This window comes from Pseudorca crassidens, chromosome 2 (assembly GCF_039906515.1).
Source record: "Pseudorca crassidens isolate mPseCra1 chromosome 2, mPseCra1.hap1, whole genome shotgun sequence".
NCBI lineage: Eukaryota > Metazoa > Chordata > Mammalia > Artiodactyla > Delphinidae > Pseudorca > Pseudorca crassidens.
Genome location: NC_090297.1, coordinates 110055951 through 110068379, shown reverse-complemented (window position 1 = coordinate 110068379; position 12429 = coordinate 110055951). Strand labels below are relative to the sequence as shown.

Genomic DNA, 12429 nt, shown 5'->3' with positions numbered 1-12429 from the left:
TATAAGAGGGGCTTGAGATAAAGAGAATGGTGTCACCAGGTAGCCAGGCCTTTCTCAAACCAGTATGTACAATAAAATGGCCACCAGGTCAAGTGCAACTAGGCAGGCAGTTTTAGAAGTCAAGGAAGGTGAAAGATAGAAAAGGGTCATCTCCCCCAATCAAGAAACGGAACGTTTGTCTGCAAGTTAGAGAAGCTTCAAAATCCTCCCACTGCCATAAACCACTGAAACGGAGAGCTAAGGCAGGGACTCTGTGAGTCATGAGAACATAATCTAGTGAGGAGATCCTGGCGCAGGACATTTCCTGTTTTCAGAGTCCCTGCCAAGCCAGTTATGGATGGATTTGCGTTTGGTTGGGAAATGACTGAACCAGGCCAGTTTTGGTAGCTCCGCTTCCCTCTGGGTGGGACAGGAAACCCCAATAAAAAGGGCCTCTGCTGCACGGCAGCTATCCTCCTGCTACTCGAGTTCTGATTGACTTTGGAGAACCTGGTGAGTCTGATGCTTCAGTGCAACTTTGTTCTCGGGCCCCCGAATGTTGAGTTTATGCTGGAGACCGCAAATTTGATGGGTCCAAAGTTATGATCATGGGTATAATGTTACTTAGTGGATGGGAACCTGGAATCTGGGCACAATGTTATATTGTATTTACTAGATTTCTGATACCTAGTTTGAATTCCTCTATTGAAAAAGAAATTAAGAGGAAATTGTGACATGAAGGGATAAAGAGTAAAGTATTTACCTTTTTCTGTGCCTTTCTGTTGGACCTCTGCTGTGATTTCAGAGGCATTAATCTTAGAAGGTGTGATGCCCTTACATTCATCCTGATTGCCTTTTGCTTTGTGCATAAGTAATCGTGTCGGGACCTCATGAGAAAAAATGGTGATAGAAATTTCTTGTGATCTTGCCCAGGATGTTAAAATTTGTGATGGCCTTGTTTTGTAGATGATGTTTTCATTAAGAAAAAAAGAAGAAAGAAACAAAAAGAGAAAGCATTGCTTGTTTCCTTTAAAAAAAGATATTTTGGGGCTTCCCTGGTTGCGCAGTTGTTGAGAGCCTGCCTGCCGATGCAGGGGACGCGGGTTCGTGCCCCGGTCCGGGAGGATCCCACATGCCGCGGAGCGGCTGGGCCTGTGAGCCTTGGCCGCTGAGCCTGTGCGTCCGGAACCTGTACTCCGCAACGGGAGAGGCTGCAACAGTGAGAGGCCCGCGTACCGCTAAAAAAAAAAAAAAAGAAAAGATAATTTTTTGGAAATGTTGTATGAGAAAAGAGAAGGTTGTCTCTGGGCTGATGAATAGTTTTGCTAAAGAATGAGAGAGAAGTCAGAAATTCATTAAAATGTATTAAAGAGATTAAAACCCATACTTTGAGATTGGAGAGATACTGTCTATTTGAGTTGTCAAAGCTTTGGCTCTTCTTTCTGAAGGAATTCCTTCTTGTGAACATGGTCATATACTTTCTTTCAGATATAAAGACTCCAGAAAGATGTCTTCTCAAGAGCAGCAGTGCAAGCTACCTCCAGTGTGCCCAGCTAAGTGCCCTGAACCTTGCTCACCTACCAAGTGTACAGACCCTTGCCCACCTATAAAGTGCACTGAGAAATGCACTCCTGTGTTACCTCCCCAGCAATGCCAGCAGAAGTGCCCACCGAAGAACAAGTAACAGCTTCAGGTTTTGTCTGTCTCTGGAAAGGATTAGGACAATCGGCTTATCTAGTTCCACAACCCCACCTTCATCTTTTCTTCAAAGCCCATCATGGATACAGAAGAAATTTTCCACCCTTCAGCTGGCAGTGTGCGTATGGTGATTCCTGACAATCAGAGTTTCCCTATCTGAAGCTACTATACCATTTCCCCTTGGAGATCCCTGAGAAAGCACCCAAGAGCCTCAGGAGGAAAAGCTGTATCTCTCCTCCTTGGTGCCCTCTGAGGATTTTCTCGCTGTCTTCTGTGTCTGTCTCTCACCTGGGCAGGTTTTACCAGATGAGCAATTGTTACTTATCCTCCATGTCCTGAATAAAATGCAATCCTTTTGTGTGATGGTAAAGATACTTTCTTTCTATTAAAACCTGCTTTTAGTAATATCACATCATAATTTTGGTTGATTTCTATCTTTCTTCGATCCCAATTTTCAGGCCCTCACTATCATTTTCATCTGAATTTAGAGTGACATTGATGATTTTTTGTATATAATTTCAAATCCTGGTTATTTTCCTAATTACTGTTTGATTGATTTGAGGAACAAACTGTTTAATGCCACAGAAGTTCAATCCCTTTACTAAAATGTGGGGAAAATCACCTTTACAGTGCCTACTTGCTTAGGCATAAAATTTACATGAATGTGTGTCATTCAGTTGCCACAATGCCGGGCACATAACTGGCACTTTGTGAGTGGCCAATCAACATTGTCTCTGTCATCATCAGTGTCACCACTATAACCACCATCACCATGTTTGCTCTATCAGGAAAGAGGCTCAGACATACCTAGTACAGCACATACGGAGATTCTTAAACTATATTCCCTTTCATATTCTCTGTTCCTTTTCTTTTCCAACTTAACTGTATTTATAATGTGATATGACACATTAAATGCTTTGGGAAATTATTGGGATATTCTGCATAAAATTATAGTAGTTCTGTATTCATGGGTAGTACAAATAATGCGAAGTTTAAAGGGTCCTTACCTGGCAAAGTGCTGCCTGCTCTCCATGTGCACAACATGCTCTTCTTATGGCAAAACTCAACAACCTCAGTGTCTTATTATATTTTTTCACGTCTGAAATTACTTTCCTGACCGATTTGACCCCACTTTGGGGGGACACTTGGGTTTCCAATGTTTATCTAGATTTACAAAATGACTGTTGCTATGCAGCTTGTTTTCTAAGTGTATAGCTTACAGATCCAGTAAGCCGTGAAAAGGGTTGTGTTCTTTAAGCATATCTCTTCTTGTGGTCCTAGAAGTAAAGGAGTCCAAGATGCCAGAACTGCAGGAAAATAAAGATGTCCAGATTACTGCCCAACGCTTATCAGACTATTATACGAGGGAGAAATCAACACTGATATTTGGGAGTTGTCTCTCCTCTAGCTAGTGTTATTTGACCTGACACAGAAATTACTCTTTGAGGTGGGAGGCTTCTGTAACAAATCTTAAAATTATGGCATTGGCTTAGAGTCTGGAGGTGGTTGGCAAGGAATCTGATATTGGAAACCATAAATGTGGTGATACATTATATTCAATGGCAAAATGTTTGCAGTAATGGTTGTCCATGGTATCCTGAGAGGCAGACCAAATGTTGGTCACTTCTTGACTTGACCAGTGTATTTCAAGAGACATATGTCAGGAAAAACTTCTGGTTGGCAGGTCAGAAATAAAAGAAAAATAGAAAGAAAAATTACTGCCGAGATATTCAAAACCTTGTTGAATTAGGAAACTCAACACTTGTAATCCCTAAAGTGTAAGATATGAGATTAGAAGTGGTTTTGAACTTGAAGTCCAATTTCAGTTGACTGTAACAACAGAGGAAAGAGACAGAAGTTGTAGTCTTTCCATCTGTGTGTCAGGGAGCCTCATTGTAGTTGAATTATGTTCAGGACCAAGGCAGCAATTTATCAGGCCAGAAAATTACTTCCAGAAAAGGACCTGAGTGAGGTCCCTGGGACATACATAAGATTGGAGGACATAATTATGTGGGGTGCCTAATAAGTTTCTGAGGGAATTGACAACTAATTAAACTATGTGCCAAAATGAAAAAGACTGATTTTTCAAGAATTGTTACGACTTTCCAGCTCTCCTTTCCCCACTTTTCACCCTACCTACTTCAGATGTGGTCAGTATAGGTGACTAGAAGGGACAGTCCACTTTGAGTTGGATACAAGGCCTACAGAGAATAATTGATAGGGGAAACTCTCTCAGAGAATAGTATCTGTGCCTAAGAGAGGCAAGGAGGAGAAGGAACACAAAGATTCTCAAACTTTGTTACTGCTTTGTATGATGGTTCTTCTTTCATCTTTTCCTTCTGGTATTTTTGAGGTATAATTGACAAATTAAATTGGACATATTTACAGTGCATAATGGGATGATTTGACATATGTGTACTTTGTGCAGTGATTACCACCATCGGTCACTTAATACATTAATCACTTCAACATTAACCATTTAAATATGTGTATGTCTGTGTATTTGTGTGTGTGTGTGTTTGTGTGATGAGAATGCTTAAGGTCTATTTTCTGAGCAAGTTTCAACTACACAACCGAGAGTTGTTAACTAGACACCCCATGATGTTCCATAGACTCCCAGAGCTTCTTCATCATATGACTGCAGGCTTGTACCCATTGCCCAACATCTCCTCTTTTGCCGAACCCCTCAGCCCCTGCTGACCACCATTCTACTCTGTTTCTGTGATATCTATGAGTTTGGAAACACATTCCAAATAAACAATGGCTTGAAGAAGAAATAACAAATAAATAGAAAATACTTTGGGATGAATGAAAATGCAAAGAAAACGTAGAAGAGCTTTAGGGATAAATGTAATGCAGCATATAGAGAGCAATTTTCCACTAGAGGCATCTATGTTGCAAAAGATAAAAGACCTCAAATCAGTAACCTGAAAGACATGTATGCATGTCTGTGGGTTTATGAAAATAGAAAACTTCTAACACTCAATACAACAAAATATAAACAGTGATTTTTCTTGGCCATTTATTAGAAGTGTTCATTTGTGAACTTTATGTTTTCCCAGTTGTATATTATATGCTGTAATTTTATTTTTATTACTATTTATTATAATATTTTAATATTTTATAGTAGTGAAGATGTGGCTGAGCTGGAGGGAAAGATTAGGTCCGGGTCTTCTGTCACATGCTTAGCTGGTGACTGTTTCTCAGGTCTCAAGTGTCTCTTCTTTCTCTTCCTCTCCTCTACATTTTCTTCTTCTTCTTCCTTTCCCATTATAAAACCACATTCCTAAGAGGCTTCCTGATTATTTGCCCAAGAAAAGTTACTAGACAAGTTCTTCCTTCAGACTGCAGGTAGTATTATGAAAGATATTAAAGGATTATTACTAAATGCATGGGCAACATGTCAAAGTACCAAATTGGACAGTTAAGTTGTATATATTGGACAGTGAAAGTAATATGGCAGGTTGAGTGTTCTGGAAGGATGAAAAAGAAGACAGAGAATAAACAGTAGAAAACTTCTTTTTTTCTTTTAACATGTTTATTGGAGTATAATTGCTTTTCAATGGTGTGTTATTTTCTGCATTATAACAAAGTTAATCAGGAATACATATACATATATCCCCAGATGTCTTCCGTCTTGGGTCTCCCTTCCTCCCACCCTCCCTATCCCACCCCTCTAGTTTATCAGAAGGCAGTGAGTTGATCTCTCTGTGCTTTGGGTCTTCTTCCCACCAGCTATCAGTTTTACCTTTGGTAGTGTATATATGTACTTCCCACTCTATCTCTTTGTCCCAGCTTACCCTCTGCCCTCCCCATGTTCTCAAGTCCATTCTCTAGTAGGTCTGTTCCTTTATCCCTGTCCTGCCCCTAGATTCTTCATTACCTTTTTTTTTTTTTAGATCCATATGCATGTGTCAGCATACAGTATTTGTTTTTTCCCTTTCTGACTTACTTCACTCTGTATGAGAAACTGTAGTTCTATCCACGTGACTACAAATAACTCAATTTCATTGTTTTATATGGCTGAATAATATTCCATTGTATATATGTGCCACATCTTCTTTATCCATTCATCTGTCGTTGGACACTTAGGTTGCTTCCATGTCCTGGCTATTGTAAATAGAGCTGCAATGAATATTGTGTTACATGACTCTTTTTCAATTATGGTTTTCTCAGGATATATGCCCCGTTGTGGGATTGCTGGGTGCTATGTTAGTGCTAGTTTTAGATTTTCAAGGAACCTCCATACTGATCTCCATATTGGCTGTATAAATTTACATTCGCCCCAACAGTGCAAGAGGGTTTCCTCTTCTCCTCACCCTCTCCAGCGTTTATTGTTTGTACTCATTTTCATGATGGCCATTCTGAGTGATGTGAGTTGATATCTCCTTATTGTTTTGATAAGCATTTTTCTAATGATTAATGATATTGAGCATTCTTTCATGTGTTTGTTGGCAACATAATTATCTTCTTTGGAGAAATGTCTATTTAGGTCTTCTGCCTCATTTTGGATTGTTTGTTTTTTTGATATAAAGCTGCATGAGTTGCTTGTAAAGTTTGGAAATTAATCCTTTGTCAGTTTCCTCATTTGGAAATATTTTCTCCCATTCTGAGGTTTGTCTTTTTGTCTTGTTTATGGTTCCCTTTGCTGTGCAAAAGCTTTTAGTTTCATTACATTCCATCTGTTTCTTTTTTGTTTTATTTCCATTTCTCTAGGAGGTGGGTAAAAGGGATCTTGCTGTGATTTATGTCATAGAGTGTTCTGCCTCTTTTTTCTCTAAGAGTTTGATAGTGTCTGGCATTATATTTAGGTCTTTAATCCATTTTGAATGTATTTTTGTGTATGGTGTTAGGGAGTGTTCTAATTTCCTTCTTTTACATGTGCTGTCCAGTTTTCCCAACACCAGTTATTGAAGAGGCTGCCTTATCTCCATTGTATATTCTTGCTTCCTTTATCAAAAATAAGGTGACCATATGTGCACGAGTTTATGTCTGGGCTTTCTATTCTGTACCATTCATCTATATTTCTGTTTTTGTGCCATACTGTCTTGATTACTGTAACGTTGTAGTATAGTCTGGAGTCAGGAACTTGATTCCTCCAGCTCTGTTTTTCTTTCTCAAGATTGCCTTGGCTATTCAGGGTCTTTTGTGTTTCCATACAAATTGTGACATTTTTTGTTCTAGTTCTGTGAAAAATGCTGGTGGTAGTTTGGTCGAGATTGCATTGAATATGTAGAGTGCTTTGGGTAGTATAGTCAGTTTCATAATGTTGCTTCTTGCAATCCAAGAACATGGAATATCTCTCCCTCTGTTTCTATCATCTTTAATTTCCTTCATCAGTGTATTCTAGTTTTCTGCATACAGGTCTTTTGTCTCCTGGGTAGGTTTATTCCTAGGTGTTTTATTCTTTTGGTTGCAATGGTAAATGACAGTGTTTTCTTAATTTCACTTTCAGATTTTTGATCATTGGTGTATAGGAATGCCAGAGATTTCTGTGCATTAATTTTGTATCCTGCTACTTTACCAAATTCATTGATTAGTTCTAGTAGTTTTCTGGTATCATGTTTAGGATTCTCTATGTAGTGTATCATGTCATCTGCAAACAGTGAGAGCTTTACTTCTTCTTTTCCGATTTGGATTCCTTTTATTTGTTTTTCTCCTCTGATTGCTGTGGTTAAAACTTCCAAAACAATATTGAATAATAGTGGCGAGAATGGGTAACCTTGTCTTGTTCCTGATCTTAGTGGAAATGGTTTTATTTTTTCACCATTGAGGACGATGTTGGCTGTGGGTTTGTCATATATGCCCATATGATGTTGAGGAACGTTCCCTGTATGCCTACTTTCTGGAAGGTTTTTTTAATGACAAATGGGTGTTGAAAGCTTTTTCTGCATCTACTGAGATGATCATATGGTTTTCATTCTTCAATTTGTCTATATGGTGTATGATATTGATTGATTTGCGTATATATATATAATATTTTACATCTTTATTGGAGTATAATTGCTTTACAATGGTGTGTTAGTTTCTGCTTTATAACAAAGTGAATCAGTTATACATATACATATGTTCCCATATCTCTTCCCTCTTGCGTCTCCCTCCCTCCCACCCTCCCTATCCCACCCTTCTAGGTGGTCACAAAGCACCGAGTTGATTTCCCTGTGCTATGTGACGGCTTCCCACTAGCTATCTATTTTACGTTTGGTAGTGTAAATATGTCCATGCCACTCTCTCACTTTGTCACAACTTACCCTTCCACCTCCCCATAACCTCAAATCCATTCTCTAGTAGGTCTGGGTCTTTACTCCTATCTTACCCCTAGGTTCTTCATGACATTTTTTTTTCTTAGATTCCACGTGTATGTGTTAGCATAAGGTATTTGTCTTTCTCTTTCTGACTTACTTCACTCTGTATGACAGACTCTAGGCTCATCCACCTCACTACAAATAACTCAATTTTGTTTCTTCTTATGGCTGAGAAATATTCCATTGTTTATATGTGCCACATCTTCTTTATCCATTAATCCGATGATGGACACTTAGGTTGTTTCCATCTCCTGGATATTGTAAATAGAGCTGCAATGAACATTTTGGTACATGACTCTTTTTGAATTATGGTTTTCTTAGGGTATATGCCTAGTAGTGGGATTGCTGGTTCATATGGTAGTTCTATTTGTAGTTTTTCAAGGAACCTCCATACTGTTCTCCATAGTGGGTGTTCCAATTCACATCCCACCAGCAGTGCAAGAGTTTTCCCTTTTCTCCACACCCTCTCCAGCATTTATTGTTTCTAGATTTTTTGATGATGGCCATTCTGACTGATGTGAGATGATATCTCATTGTAGTTTTGATTTGCATTTCTCTAATGATTAATGATGTTGGGCATTCTTTCATGTGTTTGTTGGCAATCTGTATATCTTCTTTGGAGAAATGTCTATTTAGGTCTTCTGACCATTTTTGGATTGGGTTTTTTGTTTTTTGTTATTGAGCTGCATGTGCTGCTTGTAAATTTTGGAGATTAATCTTTTCTCAGTTGCTTCATTTACAAATATTTTCTCCTATGCTGAGGGTTGTATTTTTGTCTTGTTTATGGTTTCCTTTGCTGTGCAAAAGCTTTGAAGTTTCATTAGGTCTCATTTGTTTATTTTTGTTTTTATTTCCATTTCTCTAGGAGGTGGGTCAAAAAGGATCTTGCTGTGATTTATGTCATAGAGTGTTCTGCCTATGTTTTCCTCTAAGAGTTTGATAGTTTCTTGCCTTACATTTAGGTCTTTAATCCATTTTGAGCTTATTTCTGTATATGGTGTTATGCAGTGTTCTAATCTCATACTTTTACATGTACGTGTCCAGCTTTGCCATCACCACTTATTGAAGAGGCTGTCCTTTCTCCACTGTATTTTCCTGCCACCTTTATCAAAGATAAGGTGACCATATATGCGTGGGTTTATCTCTGGGCTTTCTATCATGTTCCATTGATCTATATTTCTGCTTTTGTGCCAGTAGCATACTGTCTTGATTACTGTAGATTTGTAGTATAGTCTGAAGTCAGGGAGCCTGATTCCTCCAGCTCCGTTTTTTGTTCTCAAGGTTGCTTTGGCTATTCGGGGTCTTTTGTGTTTCCATACAAATTGTGAAATTTTTTGTTCTAGTTCTGTGAAAAATGCCAGTGGTAATTTGATAGGGTTTGCATTGAATCTGCAGATTGTTTTGGGTAGTAGAGATATTTTCACAATGTTGATTCTTCCAATCCAAGAACATGGTATATCTCTCCATCTATTTGTATCATCTTTTATTTCTTTCATCCGTGTTTTATAATTTTCTGCATACAAGTATTTGTCTCCTTAGGTAGGTTTATTCCTAGATATTTTACTCTTTTTGTAGCAATGGTAAATGGGAGTGTTTTCTTGATTTCACTTTCAGATATTTCATCATTAGTGTATAGGAATGCCAGAGATTTCCGTGAATTAATTTTGCATCCTGTGACTTTCCAAAATTCATTGATTAGCTCTAGTAGTTTTGTGGTAGCATCTTTAGGATTCTCTATGTCTAGTATCATGTCATCTGCAAACACTGACAGTTTTCTTCTTCTTTTCTGATTTGGATATCTTTTATTTCCTTTTCTTCTTTGATTGCTGTGGCTAAAACTTCCAAAACTATGTTGAATAATAGTGGTGAGAGTTGGAAACCTTGTCTTGTTCCTGATCTTAGTGGAAATGGTTTCAGTTGTTCACTATTGAGGACGATGTTGGCTGTGGGTTTGTCATATATGGCCTTTGTTATGTTGAGGAAAGTTCCCTCTATGACTACTTTCTGCAGGATTTTTATCATAAATGGGTGTTGAATTTTGTTGAAAGCTTTCTCTGCATCTATTGAGATGATCATATAGTTTTCTCCTTCAATTTGTTAATATGGTGTATCACATTGATTGATTTGCGTATATTGAAGAATCCTTGAATTCCTGGAAATAACGTCACCTGATTATGGTGTATGATCCTCTTAATGTGCTGTTGGATTCTGTTTGCTAGTATTTGGTTGAGGACTTTTTCATCTATGTTCATCAGTTATATTGGCCTGTAGTTTTCTTTCTTTGTGACATCCTTATCTGGTTTTGGTATCAGGGTGATGGTGGTCTCGTAGAATGAGTTTGGGGGTGTTCCTCCCGCTGCTATATTTTGGAAGAGTTTGAGAAGGATAGGTGTTAGCTCTTCTCTAAATGTTTGATAGAATTTGCCTGTGAAGTCATCTGGTGCATGGCTTTTGTTTGTTTGAAGATTTTTAATCACAGTTTCAATTTCAGTGCTTGTGATTGGTCTGTTCATATTTTCTATTTCTTCCTGATTCAGTCTTGGCAGGTTGTGCATTTCTAAGAATTTGTCCATTTCTTCCAGGTTGTCCATTTTATTGGCATAGAGCTGCTTGTAGTAATCTCTCATGATCTTTTGTATTTCTGTAGCATCAGTGGTTACTTCTCCTTTTTCATTTCCAATTCTATTGATTTGAGTCTTCTCCTTTTTTTTTTTTTTGATGAGTCTAGTTAATGGTTTATCAATTTTGTTTATCTTCTCAAAGAACCAGCTTTTAGTTTTATTAATCTTTGCTATCATTTCCTTCATTTCTTTTTCATTTATTCCTGATCTGATCTTTATGCTTCCTTTCCTTCTGCTAAGTTTGGGGTTTTTTTGGTTCTTCTTTCTCTAATTGCTTTAGGTGCAAGGTTAGGTTGTTTATTCGACATGTTTCCTGTTTCTTAAGGTAGGATTGTATTGCTATAAACTTCCCTCTTAGAACTGCTTTTGCTGCATCCCATAGGTTTAGGTTCGTTGTGTCTCCATTGTCATTTGTTTCTAGGTATTTTTTGATTTTCTCTTTGATTTATTCAGTGATCACTTCGTTATTAAGTAGTGTATTGTTTAGCTTCGATGTGTTTGTATTTTTTACAGATCTTTTTCTGTAATTGATATTTAGTCTCATAGAATTGTGGTCCGAAAGATACTTGCTGCAATTTCAATTTTCTTATATTTACCGTGGCTTGATTTGTGACCCAAGATATGATCTATCCTGGAGAATGTTCCATGAGCACTTGAGAAAAATGTTTATTCTTTTGTTCTTGGATAGAATGTCCTATGAATATCAATTACCTCCATCTTGTTTTAAATAATTATAATAAATAATATATAAAGCAATTAATAAATCAAATATAAATAATTAATAAATCAATTAAGTCCATCGTTGCTTGTTTCCTCTTTATTTTCATTTTGGATGATCTGTCCATTGGTGAAAGTGGGGTGTTAAAGTCCCCTACTATGAGTGTGTTACCATCAATTTCCCCTTTTATGGCTGTTAGTATTTGCCTTATGTATTGAGGTGCTCCTATTAGGTGTATAAATATTTACAATTGTAATATCTTCTTCTTGGATCAATCGTTTGATCATTATGTAGTGTCCTTCTTTGTCTCTTATAATAGTCTTTATTTTGAAGTCTATTTTGTCTGATATGAGAATAGCTACTACAGCTTCCTTTTTTATTTTTTAACATCTTTATTGGGGTATAATTGCTTTGCAATTGTGTGTTAGTTTCTGCAAAGTGAATCAGTTATACAAATACATATTTTCCCATATCTCTTCCCTCTGGCATCTCCCTCCCTCCCACCCTCCCTATCTCACCCCTCCAGGTGGTCACAATGCACCAAGCTGATCTCCCTGTGCTATGTGGCTGCTTCCCACTAGCTATCAACCTTACGTTTGCTAGTGAATATATGTCCATGCCTCTCTCTCGCTTTGTCACAGCGTACCCTTCCCCGTGCCCATATCCTGAAATCTGTTCTCTAGTAAGTCTGTGTCTTTATTCCTGTCTTACCCCTAGGTTCTTCATGACATTTTTTTTTCTTAAATTCCATATATATGTGTTAACATACAGTATTTGTCTTTCTCTTTCTGACTTACTTCACTCTGTGTGACAGACTCTAGGTCTATCCACTTCATTACAAATAGCTCAATTTAGTTTATTTTTATGGCTGAGTAATATTCCATTGTATATATGTGCCACATCTTCTTTATCCATTCATCTGATGATGGACACGTAGGTTGTTTCCATCTCTGGGATACTGTAAATAGAGCTGCAATGAACATTTTAGTACATGACTCTTTTTGAATTTCGGTTTTCTCAGGGTATATACCCAGTAGTGGGATTGCTGGGTCATATGGTAGTTCTATTTGTAGTTTTTTAAGGAACTGCCAATCTGTTCTCCATAGTG

At 37.7% G+C, this 12429-nt stretch overlaps 1 long non-coding RNA gene across 1 annotated transcript; it reads left to right on the top strand.

Moving 5' to 3' along the window:
• The first annotated feature begins 409 nt into the window (after window positions 1–409).
• LOC137211310 (uncharacterized) lies at window positions 410–2087 on the top strand. Its single transcript, XR_010937024.1, has 2 exons — window positions 410–492; window positions 1468–2087. It is a non-coding gene; the product is annotated as an uncharacterized lncRNA (long non-coding RNA).
• The last annotated feature ends 10342 nt before the right edge of the window (window positions 2088–12429 follow it).